General features: G+C 38.4%; 1 protein-coding gene across 12 annotated transcripts in view; it reads right to left on the bottom strand.

Moving 5' to 3' along the window:
• The window catches only part of CHST8 (carbohydrate sulfotransferase 8), a 165,092-nt gene that overhangs the window by 26,885 nt on the left and 119,193 nt on the right, over positions 1–19,014 (bottom strand). For 2 of the 12 annotated variants that reach the window (XM_085234529.1, XM_085234531.1), the window contains one exon: positions 12,608–12,712. The exons of 9 other annotated variants lie outside the window; for them this stretch is intronic. The gene's annotated coding sequence lies outside the window, so the exon portion shown is untranslated. Of the gene's footprint in view, positions 1–12,607; positions 12,716–19,014 lie in introns of all 12 variants that reach the window. One more of the 12 variants, XM_085234528.1, reaches the window with a different exon arrangement.

Here is a 19,014-nt window from a genome sequence, read left to right as displayed (position 1 = left end):
CTAGCAGGGAGCAACTGCTGTGCACTCACAGGATAAATCAGCTTTCCTACTGAGCTCCGTAGTATATTTAAAATAAATAAATTAAAAATTTCAGTAATCTCCATAAAAAGCATATGTATTTTTTTTCTGACTATCTAGCTTAGTACTTCCTGTTCCTATGCCTCAAGGATAATGAATCCCTTTGACTCCATGCAAGATGAGATTCCTTCTAATTGCCAAGAGCCTTAGCCAGTAGCATCTCGTCTCCATTGCCGTTCACAAGCAGACGATGGAACCAAGATCAGCTTATCAGCATTGAACTCTATTTCTGCAGCCTCCCTGTGTGATGTTGGGCAACTCGTTCCTCTTTACAAGTGGGAATAATTACGCTTTTGTTCTTTGTCTACCTCAAGTGGAAAACCTTCGAACCAGAGATTTTTTTTTTTTTTAATCTACACCAATTGCAGTGAGTCTAGCACTGAATTCCAGTTGGGGAGAATTGTCATGGAGCAGAACCAAATCTGATTTGTTACAATTATTTTTGTTGCTATCTGGGTTATAATAACAGTGTGAACTCGTGGGATTTGGCTCATTAGTGAGTGGAGAAGATCCATTTTGTGTAACTGATTTCAGCAGATAGTGTACGCACACTTGCCACAAGATGTATATCTGCACACTATATATCTCTTACTACAAGAATACACATATACATCACTACAAGAAGGCTATGGAGTTGCTCAGAGGTGTGGAGAGTAAAGTGATGAAGCCAGTGGAGGGACTAGCAAATGAGAACTGTGAGGAGCAGATGGGTTTGTTTGCTTTGGAGAAGAGGAGGTGAGCTACCTGCAAAGAGGTCTCTATCTCTGATGACAAGTGATAGACTGAAAGGAAATGGTCACAAGTCTCCCCTACCAGAGGAGGTTTAGACTGGACATCAGGAAAAATTCCCTCTTGGAGAGGGAAGTCAGCATTAGTATAGGTTGTCCCAGGAAGTAGTAGAGCCCCCACGTACTTAAGAAATGAGTGGATTGGCACTAAAGGACATGGCTTAGTAGTGAGACTGAACAGGTCAGGCTGATGGTTGCACTTGGTGATTGTGAAAGTCCTTTCCAAACTAGATGATCCTATAATTCTGTATATACAAAGTGTATCTTGTCCATCAAGATACGCTGTCAGGGGAAGGCACTCCACAAACAAGCTTGTGATGAGTGATATCGCACTGTCAGGCAAAAGATGAGCCTTGTCTTCAGACAAATGTTTTTCACATTTAGCAGAACGTTCCAGGTCTGCTGTTTCTCCTGTGATGCAACAACAAAATGCATTTTTCACTTGGCTAGCTAGAAATACGTATTTTAACGTTGTTTAGGTTTCTTTGCATCTCTTGCTACTGTAAAGTGAGCAGAAATGATCTCAGGAAGGCATACTAAGCTTGCTTGTGCAATGCTTTGACTGATAATGCAGTCATAGCCAAAAGGCCCAGACAGCCAACTGTGCCTTTCTGGGGGCTCCAACCTGACCCAAAAGAGAACAGATTTAATTAAGGCTATTATTGATGTAGCGCTGCATAATGATTTACCCCAAGTGAGAGTCAAAATCTCATTTGTTGGAGGTTAATATAACTTCTTATGTTTGAAAGGCTTATAGCTCTGTCTGTTAAATGTAATAACTGAAATTTTGTATCTGTAAGCCTAAGTTGTTCCAGACGTAAAATGAAACCCTACTTTATATTTACTCAGACCATTTCCATTGTTTGAATCCCTTTATGGATACATGAAAGAAAGTCTGATGAAATGAATTATAGATACAAAAAAACAGCAAGAGTTACATTCAGATTTTTATATTGCATAAAGGGAATCTTGGGAATTGAGTCTGACAAAATCTTTTTTTTTCCATTTTTTGCCTCTATTTCAAAAAAAAAAAAAAACATCAAAAAACAAAAAACAAACCACCTAATCATTGCATATGAAATTGAGATCAGGATAAAGAATTACATTGAAAATTATTTTTTCACATGCAAAATAGAAAGGATTGTGGGCAGCAGGATGCCCTGTGCAATGTAGAAAGTGAGTAGCAATAAATAATGAAATTTTACAGGTACTTCATTCTACAAAGTACATCAGTGGGTCAGTAATCTGGAAGAAGTCTATGCAACTAATGCTAGTTTGTCAGATTGCCACGTGAAGCATGTAGTGTTGCAATGAACTAAAAACCCTGTAAAGTGCTACCAATTAACAGGGAAATAGTAATGCACTTTAAGAAATGGACATCTAGTATATATTTTTTCACAAATATTTAAGATCTTTAAAGGTGATTGTAATGTCTGCACCAGAAGTAATGATGGTTCAATGATTTTGCCGTCCCAAGAAGCACAGTAAAATAAATGGTTATAAAGGCTTTCTAAAATCAATTTAGATGAAGACTTAATATTACACAGTTAAAAACGTTTCCATTTGTTATCACATGTGATGAAGTAAGAAGCAGTGTTATCTTTGAATTGTTAACTTGGTGTTTTGTGCATCCCAAGGTGATTTTTGCTAACTACATTTTTCTCTAAGTTTTGTACTGTCCTATTAAAGTGGGTCTTTTTTTTTTCTCCGAAGATAGATTATATCCACCTTAAACAGGAGGAACGGGTACCTGAAAATTTTGTAATTATCCACTTATTCTTAATGTAGAACTCATTTACTGCTATGCAGTTGTCTGTTTCTGGTTCATTTTCTGGAAGTAAAGGGAAAAAAGGAACAAAGTCAACACAGAATGAAAATCTGAAAGCAAACAAGCACTGCAGTATGATTAATGTGTAAAGGAAAACTGTTGGATAGTGGTGTTGAGCTGATTATAAGCATGTCTAAGGAAGTAATTTTTCTCTTTAAAGTATGCATCACCTTGGATTTGCAATACTGTTAGTTTTATGTCTTGCTTATTTAAGTGAATAGTCTTTAGAAAGGAGGAAATGCTTGAAAAAACTCTTTAGGAATTGGTTTATTTAAATACTGCTGAAATATTTATTTTAGAAATGTCTGACTATTTAGTCCAAGATCTTAAGCCACGCTTCAGGTTTATATTCTTAAATTAACCTCTTCCTGGTTTAACTGAAAAGCACAAACTGAAATCAGCTAGTTCTGTCACTGTGATGTGCCGATGTTCCTTCTTGATCAGATGCAAGGATTTCCCTGCAGGTTCTCTGGAGTTTGATGCTGAGTCCTGTTCCCAAAGTTCTTAGCAGTAGCTGTTTGGGCAGCCATGTTAGAGACCTGTGGGATGTAGCTGCTGATGCACTTTGTTATTCTGAGGAGGTGTGAAGGCAGTTTTGATGCTCTTCAGCATGCAGACTGACTATTTAGGGCCAAGGTAAATGAGGCTAGGTTCAGAAGGAATTCTAGATGATGGCTTCCTTGCCAAGTCATTCTTGACTGGTTTGAAGCTAGTTACTGTGGCCTATGTAAGACAAACAGCATAGTTTGTCTGAGAGCCTTAAGTGATGTTTTGTAATGAGATGAGCAGAGAAAAAAAACTTCCTCGTGACTTAGGAAGGCAAGTGAAGGGGAATGGTGAGGCTTCCTGGACCAGAGAGACTCCTGATGGTCTGTTGATTTCAGTACCACGGATGCAGGATGAGGAATGACGTTGGTCCTGCTTTGGGCACGTGGTGGAGCTAGAGATTTCTTGTGGGTGCTTGACCTGAATTCTTGGTGGTTTTAAGAATAAATCAGGCTGCTAGATTAAGAAAGTAGAGGAAATCTTTTAAACTGGTGCTGGTGAGGTGTCAGATATGATGAACACAAGCTGTTTTAGGGAGAATGAAAGGCAGGAGAAGCAAGGAGGAAAGGAGAGAAGGGGAAGAGACTGTTGTCTGAGAGGATGTAGGAGGCCAGCAATGCCACGTACCCCTCATCCAAACAAGCTGCTGGGTTAGCTTTGCTGTGTGACGGTGTTCTCATTAGCAAGGGTAGTAGATTCCTGGTAGAATTAGATACTGTAAAATCTCATTATGCATTTTTCTTATTGGTTTTCATACGTCTGAAGTATTATTCCAGATCGATCTGCCTATATTTACTAAACCAACAGTTGAATGTTTTCCTTCAGACGTAAACATTTCTGCCTTCTGAAGAGGTAAGTTTTTGTAGGGTTTTGATACGCTTGGATTAAAGGTAGAGATTCTTTAAATGCTGTTAGCTAGTGGTGTTATTTCAGGAGTACTAGCGCATTCAGATACAAACAAAAGATGCTAAAGACCTCAATATCTAAGAGGAAACTTGGAGACAATGAAAAAAATGATGGACTGGAAACCTTCATTATTACTTTTTCCTCAAACCAGAAGAGAAATTTATCACAAAACTTGACAATGTTTTTAAAGCTTGAGCTATCCTGTTTAAAGTATGTATTTTTCACTCCTTCACCATAAAATCTCCAGAAATATTCTGTGAAATAGGAACAGTCAGCTTGCAAATACAGTGTCAGTCCAGTTTCATGGACAGCTATCTGTCTAGCAGGAGGTCACAATGGCATGCAATCAAAAAAGACATCCCAAGCTGCTATCCTGATTCCTTTGAAGTATAACACAGACTGCAGCTGTCAGAATTGCACATTGTATTCTCAGAGAGCAGATAAGTTAGGACCAAAATGCTTCTGTTTTTGAGAATTTAAATAATTAACTGTAGATATTTGATAATATGCTGTGTTTCTGACTATCCGTATTTACTGGGTCCATGTAGGAAAAGATAAACGATCTAAGTATTACAGTTTCTTTCATTTGACATGTTCTATGAATCTAATCTTGTTACAAATTGAAATGTACTGGATGTAAAAATAGGATAAAATTATTTTTGTAAAAGTGGTGTCAGTCAATTTTAATGCATCCAATTAACACAAGATTTTCTCAAGTATTAGTGTTCTTGTAAATCGTATGAATAACAACAGTTGCTTTTACTAAGTACTAGTTTGACTACTACTGTAACTTGGGCTTCTTTTAAAGAAATGCATTTTCTCATTTTAGGAATGTTTGTAAGGACAAGGTTTGCAGAATAATATAATCTAAGTGCCAAACCTGCATTGTGCCTTCACTTGTTTGAATGAGTAAACCTGCAGGGAATGTTTCCTCCTCAGAATCTGGCAGTTTTTCAAAAATTACAGTAATTTTGCAAGAAGTTTCATTTTACTTGACATTATTTTTCCAGTGCTTTAGTGAATAATTCACGCTGGAATTGGTGGGATGAGCTGTGCTAGAAGTTGGTATGGCAGACCTTGTAGTTGTGGTAATTGAGACTGAATAATTGATAAAAATCATTTTAACTTCTTGCCCTGACTTTGTGGGTTGCAAATATTGTGCTGTAGGCACTGCATTCACCCTTTGTTAGACTAAGTGGGTAAGAGCTTTTGTTTTTAATCTCTTTTAGAATTAGAATACAACATGTGCCTCAGTGTTTAACATTACAGTAAATTAAAATGGCAGTAACACAGCCTTATGGTCTGAGCCATAAGATCTCAGCTCACTTATGGGTCTCACAAGCCATTGCTATTTAGTGTTCTGCCTGTTGCTGACATGCAGTGTACAAATGTATGTATTTTGCTGAGTGGCTGAAGTCAGAATACCATCAAAGTTACGGTAATGTTTGTGATTACTAAATGCTAAACTATGAGCTATTTTTCGTAGCTATAACGCTATATGTCTTACCTATAAACTTGGTCTGTTCTAGAGATTTCAGAGCAAATACAAGGTTTTCTTAACTTTGTAGCAGATAACGTGTGTATGTATGCATTTCTAATTACTGTTCACAGCACAAAATAGCTGTGTAGAAGACTCATCACCGAGTGCCTTTCCTTGCCCAGAGCCTTTTCCTGGATGGTATAACTGCACGTGATCACAGTTACAGACTGACTGCAGCTTACCTGCTCTGGTTTTTGTTAGATTTATAGATGAATTTACTTAGATATGCGCTTCAGTTGGTTTCTTCCATGAAAATTAATAAGATTATCAGTTTGTAGATGATATTTAATTCTCTACTGAATAGGAGGTAAATTTACTGTATAAAAACAAAGTGCAGAATCAGTGAGCCAGTTAACTTCCCATCGGCCCTAGTTTCCTAGTATGTTCTTGCTTTTGGAAAGTCTAGGAATTATGTGGAGCTGTTACTATAGTGTCTACCAACAAACATGTTGGGCATCATCACAGAAATGGTCCAAAGCATTTTAAAAAAAAAAAAAAAGGTAGGACTGTAATCTCAGACGAAGAGATAGCTTCAGAAACAGAATTACTGAGCAGCAGGGTGTGTAAAATAGAAACAGGCAAAGAACAACAAAAAAACTCCTTATGTTTATTTTTTTAATTGAAAACTCTTCAGCATTGACGGTAAAGCAGTATGTCTTTCCTTTCTTACTAAGTTAATGCTTCTAAGGATTTTTTCATAGCTCTTTGCCAGTCTAAGTCATTTATAATTACCCTATTTACCATGTCTATTAACATGTAGTCACTGCAAGACAACCTTAGTGTATTAGATGTCAAAAAAAATTGCCTGCTATTTAAATATCCATTACAAGGGTAAATGTTCTTTAATTAAAGCACAAAGGAAAAAGATAGTTGGCTGGCATTTAGTAAAATATTCATAACAGGTTGTCATGCTCCAGTCAACAAGGAATCAAGAAGTAATGCAAAGAATCCTGTTTAACTCCAGGTCACAGAAGAGAGCTTATTTCTGACGTGCAGTGCTGATCTATTTCTGCTTCCTATATACACAACATTTGAAAGGCAGAATGGTTTGATGTATCGCACAGTTCTGCATTACTGTGCTTTATCAATTAAAAAATACTTCAGCTTAACTTACAGTTTACCAATGAAAAAAAGAATAACCGAGTTCTGAAGCAAGCATTGCTGCCAGGTCTCTAGAGTCGTCATGGGGACTTGAGCAGCATCAGGTACAGACAGATCCCTCCTGGAAGCCATTGCTTCCTTGGCGCTGACAGGAGAGCAGCGAGCACATGGTGATATAGGGGACCAAAGGAAGTCTGCTAAGTTTATTTTTGTTTAATATTATTTCACAATACGGCCTTTCTTTTACATAAAATAGAGGGTTAAAATTCAGGAGCTGATGAGACAACTCGGATTTCTCAAGTAAATAAAATGTATGAGCATTTGATGTATATGTTCATTCTTTATGCTTCACATCGTTACTTTGTTGCTTTAGATTACATGTTGGGTAAGGCTTTTACTTTGTCCCTAGTTCAATTCTGATCAAAACTACATTACAAATGACTCCTACCTATCTGCCCAGAAGTGAATACAGCAGCAACCTGACATTTAGACCAACATCATTTGGATTTTAGTAGAAAATGTAGATTTGAATGTTAGTGTTGGAAATAGCATTGATTGGTTATCTAAAAATGATAATAAGATGCAAGTCTGCTCAGACATATGAAATGATGTAATTTCAGCAGGATGGATCAGTTTTCAAAACTTTGAAAGTACATGAAAGTGCAGTTCTTCACATGATTTTGCAGATCTGTGTATTTTGCCAGTAGATTTTGTGTATGTGTGTGTGTGTGTGTGTGTATGATAGGAATCGGTCACCAACTTTCAAATCTGTAGGAGGTAAAGAGAATTAAGACTGTTGTGATTCTTCTGCATTAAGATGTGACCTACTTGTCCACTTCCAGTTGCATGTTAGTCTTGTTCTGGCTTAAAAAAAAACAACCCAAACAAAACAGTGCTATTTTTCTTTACCTACCCTATTCTGTTTAAGCCTTCCTCTTAAGATACATCCCTGACAACTGTCCCCATTTCTCAAGCTTTGAAAAGAAGATGGTTATAGTTTCCCAACCGCAATCTGTGCAGTTTGAAAACAAAAAGATACTGCTCTGTCAAAAGAAGTCTTTCTTTTTGAAAAGCAAAAGAAAATTGTCTAGCTGGAATTTAAACAAGGGCAGGAAGTGAAGCATTTGTTTGTTATATGAAGTCTGGTGAGTTTTGATAATGAGTCCCTTAAAATGTATGATATTGAAGCTTTTCTAATTCCAGATAAGAAATAATAGTTACATATTTCAGCTTCAAAGACAAAAGTAACCTTTTATCACTTACTTTAAGAATCTTCTTAGTAAAATGTGTTAGAAGAATGTGGAATGTTATTTAAATAATAAAAAAAATCATCTTTGAATAGCAGTTTTTTAAATTGCCATAATCAAAGTCCAAACACGTTTCCCTTCATGCTTTAAATAGATTCTCTTAATGACAGGTTTTTCCTTAATGAGGAATAGAACAAAGGGAACCTGTATGTGTTGGTGTGACTTCAGTGTGACTAAAGTTCTGATTTTTTTGACAGCCCCCTACTAGGAAAATACAAGAACTGGAGGTGGTTTAATTAATGTGTAGCTATGAATTGCTAGTTTGCATTTTAAAATAAACAATTTTACATTAGCATCTGAATATGTAATTTAAATAGGAAAAAAAAAAACACAGAAGTAGCCTTGTGCTGTAGGTCACATCATAATATTTTTTTGATAATACAATTATCTTTTAAAATTGGGCATTCTTGTTGAATATATGAATCTTTTCTCTGAATTTTGTGAGATTTTAATAGTTCAGGTTAACTACAAAATTCATAGAACTTTTTGGAGATATATTCTTGCTCTAGTATTAAAAGCTGTGCTTTGAGAAGAGGAGACCTCTAAAAACTAGGAATGGAATTGCTTTCTTCAGAGTGTCTGGTGAGATGCTATATTTCAGTTGTAGGAGAACAACAGTGTTGATGTTTGTAGCTGCTGCTAAGCAGTGCTGTACAGAGCCAAGGCCATTCTCAGCAAAGGGCCCAGGGAGCTGGGAGGGAACAGAATTAGCATACGATATCATGCAGAAGGAGTTTTGAAAGGGATGGGACTCCATCACTCTCATCCACTGCTCAGGGGGTGACTGGGTGTTGGTTGAGGCTTGATGGGCAATTACTTGTGTATCACTTGTTATATACATTTATATATATATATATAATTTGTCATTATTATTATGCTTTTTCTTTTCTTTATCTTACTAAGTATTTTTATCTCAACACTCAAGCTCTACTTTGTCATCATGGATTTTTTTTTTTAATATCCATCCCACTGGAAAGGAGGGAAGTGAGTGAACAACTGTGTGGTGCTGAGCACCTGCTAACTTAAACCACAACAAGTGGAAAGTGTTACTGAGGTTTGTGTGATCAAATTAACCTACTTGTAATTGTACTTAGTAGGAAAGGAAACAAACCCCCCATGCTTAATGGTGATTGAATTTTGTGCAATTGACTGGACTTTAAAAACGTGTGTTTTTAAAGTGGTACTTGGTAGAAAGCATTGTAAGATTTAATTTAAAAAATGACTCTGATATTAATAGTGAAGAAATAGTTCAGATAAAACATAAATTTTCATGGCAGGGACAGAACTCTGTTTTTAATACTGGATCTCGGAACAACTTTAGTAAATCCTATTTACTTTCTAAGGAATTATTTATGTTTACCAATCTTGCCAGGTTCTGTAAGACTGTAAAGGACTAAATTCTTTTGCTACCAAAAAAATACCAGATCTCCTGGTGCAAAACAACAGCAGCACATTCTCCTGCTGTAATGTCTCCCATGCACTTCTCCATGTGATGTGCATGGAGAGATGTGGAATGGGCCCCAGGTCTCTGGTGGGGAAGGGGCTGAGGGCACAGCCCTGTATTTGAGAGAACACCTTGTGTGTGGTTTGCCTAAAGTGCCAGCCTGTTGAGCTTATCTCTAGCCCAGCTGCTGAAGAATACTTTGAAAGAATATTGCTATAAATATGGCAGCCTAGGGGGATGTAGTTAGCTTAGATTTGTACAGACCAAGGAAAAGGCGAGCTCTCCTCTAAATTCCCTGTAGTCCAAAGGTACCCAGCTACTGAGACGATGAAGGGCAGTAAGAAGAACTGGGGGCAGCCCAGACATTCAGAAATGCCGTGTCCAGGAGGGGTAGGGATGGGGCCCTTGGTCTTTGGGATAGGAAGGAATGCTTGCACTCCTAAAAGCTGCTTGTTATGCTGCCAGATTACGTATTTTTTTTCAGCTACAGACTGCTCCAAGAATAATTATAGTTTTTAAACAAATAATTGTTGTGATTGCATACTAAGACTGATGGTTTGATATCAGTTTAATTGGAGAGGAAATGGCCATCAGCTATTGAATGGCAAGAGTTAGATTTCTATTTTCTTATGCCGTACAAAATGCTCTGAAACACAAAAACATATGGACAGAATCATGGTTGTTATCTGAAATGTAGATGAGGCAAGGGGCTAAGGAACATCTCCCTCCAGCCCACCCCTCCAGTGGCATCTGCTGGAAAGGTTACTGTGTGGGAGCAGTTCCGTAAGAATTTCCTCCCTCCTGCTCCCTTTTCTCCCAGCAGCATCTGGTGCAAGAAAACAAACTGCAATATGAAACGAGATTCATTATTAAACCGAGATTATAATTTCCACATCATTCTGTCCATTTTCCCCCCTCCCCCTGTTTGATAATAATCTAGTCTCGTAGTGAAATTCATGAGGCTGGAGCAACAAAGGAGCTCATGGAAGAGAACAAGAGCTTGTCAGATGGTACAGATTTGCATACTAATGAACATTATGATGTTATTAATATTACAAAAACTTGGTAGTATCCAAATGCTACTGAAATGGGGAATGATGGATCACGATGAGACTTCAAAAATAAATTAAAAAATATAATTCACAATATTGCTACACCTTGCAACTGCTGAAAATAGAAGTAAACCCCTGTTCTTGTAACTGAATTATTTTGATTTGTGTGTCGTTTCAAGAAGGTTAATAAATGTAGATGTGCAATACGTTTTATTGCCTGTACTGGATTGGGAAAAAGTACTCAAAGCTTCAATTTTCTTGCAAGTTGTGAGAGCTTCTCTGAAAGCAGTGACTCCTGTTCTATTAGGTCGGTCCGTGGTGTCAGAGGTGCCTGTTGGTGGTATGGCAGTAGGGGTTGAATCTTCCCACCAGTATCCCCTTACGTGTTGTTGCTGTGCAACAGATGGCAGCTGAGGGGCAGTCTGACACAATGCCATCTGACACGGAAGTGTGGATGAAGAAAAGGTGTGTCATTGAATTCCTCTGTGTGGAAAAAATTGTGCTGATGGACATTCACTGATGCCTGCTAAACACTTACAGATACCAAACAGTGGATGTGAGCACAGTGAGGCTGTGGGTGGTGCTTTGCAGTGATGGTGACAGTGGGTCACCTCTGCTGGTACAGGTTGTTATGTGTGGCATGCAAGCTCTTGTTCATTGCTGACAACAGTGCATAGCTAATGGTGCTGACTATATTGAAAAAGAATGTTTTATTCTATCAAATTGTGTTATTGTGTTAAGGAAATAAATAGGAGGCATTACTTTCAGAGCACCTTATAAACAAAGGCTGATCTAAGAAAGTACAATGGGTAGGAATTGACAGGATTGCAGTGCATAAGGATACTGTGCTTTTGACTTCCAAATGTGAACTTAAGACAGAATGCACATACACTTTTGGGGTTTTATTCTTGTCTTTGTTATAGGATTCTTGTCTTGGCTTTGAGCAACCTTTTTATATTTCCTTTTTTTTTTTTTTTTTTGAGTAAAATATATTCATGTTTTGTACTGAGATCAGGACAAGAGAAACAAAGCCAAACTAAAACTTCAGCAGCTCACATGGCAGCTTCCTCACCTTCTGGACAGTTATAGGTCTTGGTTCAATTTGAAAAGATCACTCTTTTGGCATGTGCCAAATCTCACTTCAAATGACAACTTGAAAAGCAATTTTCTGGGCTCAATTCCCTCTTTGTTCTGCTTTGCCTGACAAGGATGGCTGTGTGGACACAAGGCACTATCTTAGAGCAGGGCAGTGGTGGCCTTCTGTCCTGTCTGCATAAACAGAAACAAATCCTAGGTTGCAGGACAGCACAGAACTTTGCTTCTAGAACACACACCTTTTAATTAAAATGTGGAATGGAGAGGAAATGTGCCTTCTTGGATGCCCTTGTTACATGCAGCACTGTGGTATTTTTCAGGATGTTTCCTTTGCTGTTCAACAAATGAAAAGTATGTTTCTGGGAAGGATGAGGAGGATTGGGCTTGCACAGCATTTGGCTGCTCTGGGAGGCTTGTTCCATAGCTCCAAGAACACAAGGAATTAATTCAGAGTAAGAGAAGCCTCTGTCAATCAGCAGGAGAGTTATGAAAAAGCTGGAGCATTTCATTGTGTGGGTGTGATTGAAGGTAGCAGTGTGTTTGGGCAGAGTTCAGTGATGAAGAGACCATGATAGACTTGAGTAGAATTTAGTGGTTGTCAGTGTTTGTGATTCTAATAAAGCAATTTGTGCTCTTCTCTTGCACTGTGTAACTTATCAGGGTCACCGTGCCCAAGTGAAAGCAGTCTTAAATCTAAGTCAAGAGCAATCCCTGACAGTGCAACTTCACAGGGACAAAGGAAGAAGCTGGGCAGTCAGGCTGCTGTGGCTTTGATGTGGGAGCAGAATGCAGCCAACTGTACCCTCAGGAGGTCTGTGAGCCACAGGTGTTGAAAAGCCCAGCAACACCTCTGCAGATATTTTTGTCTTGTTAGGTTTTAAATAATGAGAAAGTGTTCTAATGTAGCTGACATTAGAAATACCTTTGCTCTTCCAGGGATTGTAAAATGAGAATTTTCATAATATTGTTCTATGTTTAGTAGCTGTCGTAAGAGCTTGAAGGGTTTGCAGTATCCTTTTTCTTTCTCCTGCTAAAACAAAAGGTTTTCACTGTTAATGTGGATTAATAAATCTGCATTAACTAAAACATGTAGAAAAGTGACAGTTCTGACAGCCTAAATTGTACTCATTTGTGATGCCTTCTCTCGGAGGGATTCATGAGCGAGCAGCAATACTGTGTAGCTTTGCTTCATCTCATCAAAAACACTTCAAATTTGGAAGAACTGATAGAGCATGGTTGCACTGGAGTCCTCCCCAGTGGCTGCCCAGCTGTGTTGGGTCTGACAGATCATGAGAAGGATGGCAGCACCTCAGCACAGTGCCCAGCAGCCGTGTGCTTCTGGTGGGCATGTGCATGTTGTGTGGCAGAATGGCTTTGCTGCAAACGACATGTCTCTTGTGTTCATTTCCCTCAGGCCCTTAGTTTAAGGGTCAAAAACAGCTCAGGTGACAGACTAGAAAGTTGAACTCTGCTGGCAAAGTGACCAATCTGTGTAAAAATGTCATTGTAAGTTTGAGACTGGTTCTTAATTTGCACCTCTCTATTAAACAGTGCTAATTGCTTGATGTGAAGCAATCAGAAATCGTAAAATCATTAAGGTTGGAAGAGACCTCTAAGGTTATCTAGTCCAGCCATCACCACCATACTCACTAAATCATGTCCCTAAGTGTTACATCTACACCTTTCTAACGTTAAGGATTCCTGAGCAGTCCTTGTTCTTCAGAGTTGTTAATAACACTTCAGATTGCTGGATCTGACTACAAGGTAGAAGCCACTCTGTGTTTCTGTCTTTTACTGCTGAGAAAGACAGTGGTAAATAGAAGTTTAAAACAATTTTGACTGAAAATATAGTTTCACTTTTGCCTTCCTCAGCAGTAGAACTAATCCAGTGCTTACTTGCTAGTGTATGCATTAGTGGCCTTTGTATAAAGCACAGCAGCAGCCTGGCATTTAACAGCACAGTGATGGTTGGACAGCATCGTTTAATGGGAGGCTTGGTAGAGTGCAGGAGCTTTTTCACAACTTTTATGTGTTCAGTAAAGCCTACTCTTAAAATCTTTTCCAAGAAACCAGTGACTGCTTTGCAAAAGTTATGCTTTGAATTTATTTTTTTTGTTTTCTTCTGTGTAGTTCACTGACTGTTTAAGAGAGGAGAAGGGCTGGAATGCCTACCACGCCACAGTTCTTCTCTAGCTGTCAGCACTCTCAGGCCTGCTAACCCCAGTCTGTGCTGTTCCTGTGTTCCTGGGAGCCTGGTGCTGAGCTGTTACCTCTGGGCTGTGGTGTTGGTTTGTGGTGTATCTGTGCAGTGCGCCAGCATGTTCAGATACTGAGGATAACTTCAGTTGAGGTGTAAACAGCCCGTTAACATCACTGGGATTTTGATTATATGGGGGGTGAAGCTTCCTTTTCTTCCTCTTCCACCTTTACCACCAAGCTGTGTTAGTTATGAGCACACTCATTTATGCAAAAGAAATGAATCCATTATGTGTGAGACAATCGGTTTCTACAAACTGTAACTACTGGGATCAGAAGCAATGTTTTCCAAACAGAAATACCAATACAGTACAACTCTGAGTTCTCTCAAATTAGTGTGTAGCTTTAAATGAGGTCCTAGCTATGACAGCCTCCACTCACTGTTGTGACAGGCCACGCTGCCCTCCTTTCCAGAAGCATAAGTCAATGGCCAGAGTGGTGCTATGGCTTCACCAATATGCAGCAGCATCTGCTTTGAATGAATGTTTTTGCAGCATCAACAGTAAAGTCTGACTTTTCTTTGATGTGTCAAACTGTTGTACAGGAGTCAAACTATTATTTCTTATACCCTAGAGAAAATGGGAAGGAAACTGAGCAGGTATTTCCAGGAACCAAAGTTAATCCTAGTGGTAATCTCCAGTGGAAGTACAGTAGTCCAGGAAAACCTGACTAGACTTTGAAGTCTGCTCTGTTTGGAATAGGAAGCTGTGCTAGAGACCTGCGGAGGCTCTGAGCAGCATGAATTTTTCTGCAATTCTGTGTTACCCTTACTGTTCAATAGGTCATCTTTTCCTACTATGTTCGTATTTCCTATTGTTTAATGCTGCATTTCACACAGTAAAACACTTTTCTTTGGAAACATTAAGGTCTCAGTGGCACTTTCAGTGATTCCCAAAAGAATTATAAAGAAATTTTATGAATTACTTTCAACAGTATTTTTGAGCAGAGCTACAATACCTGGCTTTGCTTATTGAGTTGGTGGGTGCTGATCTAAACAGAGGAGAGTATTCCAAAGAGAAATGTATGTTAAATCTTAGTACTTAGGAATTTATTTGCCCTGAGTCTTTGCTTCCTTATTCATTTTAAGTTAATCATGATTTAAATTAACTGTCTGCAGTTTCCTTTCTGCAAGAGTTTTGCCTATAAGTGAAGCCTAAAGCCATGTTCTGCAGAGCCTACGTTTTGCTTTTTGAGGTTCAATTGATTTCCCTTTCAGTTTAAAGAGAAAGCTCCAGGACACCAAACATCAATACAGTGACATTACAACGCTGGGCAGCTGATGTTAAATGCGTTGCACATTTTGATCTTTTTTTTCTGTGGTTTCCCTTTGCTCAAATACGTTTTGCAATTTCTGATTTCTTTCCCATCTCAGTTTCATTTTCCTGTCCCCCTGCCCTTTTAAAACAAGCAAACAAAAAAACACATCTGCATAATGTCCTCTCTTGGAAAAAAAAAAAACCAAAAAAACAAAAAACCACATACACACATATGTATCTTTTTTTTTTTTCTTTCACAGAAATTAATGTGCTTGGTATCTTTATTGTGTGAAGTTTCTTTTTGCTTCCTGAAACAATTAGCTCATGGTTTCAGTTTTCAGATCTTGTTTGTATGTGAACAGCTAATCAGTTTTCTATCCTCTGGTCTTTATACCTTTCTTCACATAGCTCCTGACCCCTTTGTTAGTAAGCCTCCCTGTTTTGTTCACAGCTTACTTTTGTTCCTTTCTGCCCCTTCATCTCCACATGCTATGCATATTTCTGTCTGGATTCTTCCTATCTGATTAAATTTGTCCTCTGTCACGTGAAGAAAGCTTCACTGATGAAATACTTCCCATAATATAATTCCCTTTTCTGGTGTTCAAGATACTGCAGTATATGGGCCTCATCACCCATGGAAGTCGGCGGTGTAACTTCTAACAGGAGTGCTGCAGAGAGTAGCCCCAGGTGAGGTACAGTGATGCTGTTTGCTGCAGGTTCCAAACAAGCTCTTTGGGGCGAGCAAGAATCAGTATGGCTGGAAAAGATCACTAAGATCACGTAGTCCAACCATTAGCACACTACCACCATGCCCACTAAACCATGTCCCTCTGTGCCACGTCCACCCTTTTCTTGAATACTTCCAGTGTCAAGCAGTAACTGTAGTTCTATCCCCAATCAGTCTCATTCACACCAAAAATCCTGTTAATAGCATGAATTCCCTGCAACCAAAGCAACTACCACTTGGCTAATTACTGCTGTGGCCGTTTGTGTGGATTCAGGTTAGTGCCTGCCAGTTAATGCTTTAGTGCTGGCAGCCTTCCAGCACCTTCTGTAATTTTTCACATTAGCCTAGAGAGGACAGACAAGTTCTCCTGTAATTTAGCTACAAAAAGATCATAAAACAGAAAGGTCCTGAAGAAAGATGGTCTTTTAATGTCCAATACAGCTGAATCTTCCCTTTTAATTTTAACTAAAATTACCCCTTAATTAAAATATGACAAGTTAAAATTGAGATTAGCATCTTCACTGTTTGAGATCTAACTCGGCTTGAAAAGGAAAAAAACAAATTATGTCGGCAATTTGAATGCCCTGTTTCTGACTGTGAGCTGTAAGATGCTGCACTGAAAATCAAAATAAGTCACAGGCGCCGATTTTTCTGTTGAGCTTGATCAAAACCAGCTACAGATGACACCAATCTCAGTAGGTCATCATCATGAGATGTTACACATAACATTAATAAGTGTTATTCTGTTACTGTATGTCCAGTACGGTAATTCCTGATTTATAGTAGCAGATACAGAATCAAAGAATCACTAAGGTTGGAAAGGACCACTAAGGTCATCAAGGGCAGCTGTCAGCCCATCGTTAGCATACCACGAACCACGTCCCTCTGTTGCACATCTACCCTTTTCTTGAAAACCTCCAGGGATGGTGACTCCACCGCTCCCCTGCGTGGCCTTTTCCAATGCCTCACCACTTATCTGGAGGAGAAATTTTTCCCAGTATCCAGGCATAATTTGAGGACGTTATTAGTCTGAAAGCATCTTCTGTCATGCTGCAGCGTATGTAGTGAGAATAAACAGAGTACTTAATGATGTGACACATTTCCCTCTTTAATGTTCTAGACCTCTGACTGGACTTAAAGGAAATTAAGGAGCAGCAGAAAAGAAATGGACATGTGGCAAACTGCAGTGCATGCAGATGATCTATGTACTTTTAATTAATATTGAACTTGTTAATTAAGGATGTTTTTTCTTTTTGTGTGGGGTTTAAAAGAAAAAAAGGTCACCCATTTTGATGCTTTGTAGGAAGATGATTTTGTGCCATCTGGATTATCAGATTTAATGTATGTATATTAGCAGTTAAAATATTGAAATAAATTTTAAGAAGTGCTGAAACAAAACTATGAAACATATGCCTTCATCTACCCAGATCTGCAAAGCAACTGTGCAGCTTTATTTCATCAGTCTGCAGAGTTGGAAGAACTCTGTGGATGCCTTCCAGCTGTGATGGGGGGAGGAGATACTTGGCTGACAGTAATGGGGGAAACTAAGCATGATGACAAAATTCCCTATGGTTTCCAAGAGAGCAGGATTTAGCTTTGAACTTTCAAAAAATATCAGTGGTATGTGTTGCTTTTTTTTGTTTGTTTGTTTGTTTTGTATGAGCAGTTGCTGAACATTTGGTTCTGTGTAAAAGTCCCCTTTAAACCAAATCTACCATTCGATGGGACTGAGCTTCTTTCCTCCCTTCAGCCATTGCAGAATGGTTATGGGCTTCATGTGTCTCTGCATTTTCTGGACCGAAGATCTTGTTCCTTGTGCTCAAACTGAGAGCACACATATCATAGTGTCCCTTTCTCTTCTTACTTCATGAAATAGTTTTATTTTTATTGATATGAAAAAACAGAAGGCTGTGTAACAGCTGCATTTGGAATACATTTGTTTATTGCAAACCTAATGAAATCACACCAGTAGGTGCCCTTTATTTCCTCGTATCTTCTCTTTTTGTAACACCCTAAGGTTTGAGTGCAGATGATTTGTGGTTGTGGCTCTAAGTGTTCATCAAGTTCTGGATGCATATATGCCAATAACAGATTAAGACCGAGAATTTGTACTCTCTAGCAACTGCTTGGGATGACTGTTTTTTAGCTGAAGTGAAGTTCCATTCTCATTAGAACTTCTAGTTCTAAACAGTACAAGAATTTTTCATATAAGAGCCCAGGCTTGTCAGTAGTGGAATTCCAGATCTTTGAAGTATGAGTCTGAAATACAATCTTCAGATTAATTTCATCCTTATTTACTACTTGTTTCCAAGTCAACTCTTAATCTCATACAAATGTGTTTAGATGTTGCCTTCTGGCATTCTTGGAAGAATTTTTTCATAGCAGTTAAGAATGCATCATCTTCATTTAAAGTTATTTCTAAGAATAACTAGATAGAAATTCAGTCAAGGAATCTTTTGCGTGTTTGTAAATGGTTTGTGCGCATTGTGATGCTTGAAGCCATGAGGAAGTAAATTTGGGTTTGTGTGTCATAGTAGGCAACACAGGATTTTAATGTGATCATAATTTAAGACAGTATCCAGCAACGGGACCATAACTAAAGTTGTATTTCAGTATTTGGACTGATGAAAAACTGGTAACAGGAAGAAATATTCTAGGATGTGTAAGAGCATGAGTGAAAAAGAACACTTATTGGTAGAATAGCAATAAAATTAATGTAGGATGTCTAGACTGACTGTTTTCCTTCTGCTTGAGGCAATATGAAGCTGCCTTTTAATGAAACAGCATTTGAATATTAAAACCAAACCAAAGCCACAACAAAAAAGCCCCCACTTACTTGAGTGAATGTGAAATGGGTTTTCTTAGTTAACAGAACAATTTCAGCACGCCACTGGACAGCCTTTTATGTACTAGAAATATTTTCCATGGTGCCTGTGACCCTACAGATAGCTAAACTGATTAGATGCCTTTGCCTTTATATTTTTTTTGAAAGCAGATCTCTTCTGAAGCAAGCAGTGCACGCTAAGCCAGAAACTCATTTGAAATCCTGAGCTGACCAGTTCAGGTATGTGCAAAGGAACAATGAAATGA

Source organism: Meleagris gallopavo, chromosome 13 (genome assembly GCF_905368555.1).
Source record: "Meleagris gallopavo chromosome 13, MGAL_WU_HG_1.1, whole genome shotgun sequence".
In the NCBI taxonomy this organism is placed as follows: Eukaryota; Metazoa; Chordata; class Aves; order Galliformes; family Phasianidae; genus Meleagris; species Meleagris gallopavo.
Note: the sequence above shows the minus strand (reverse complement) of the source record. Positions and strands in the feature narration are given on the sequence as shown.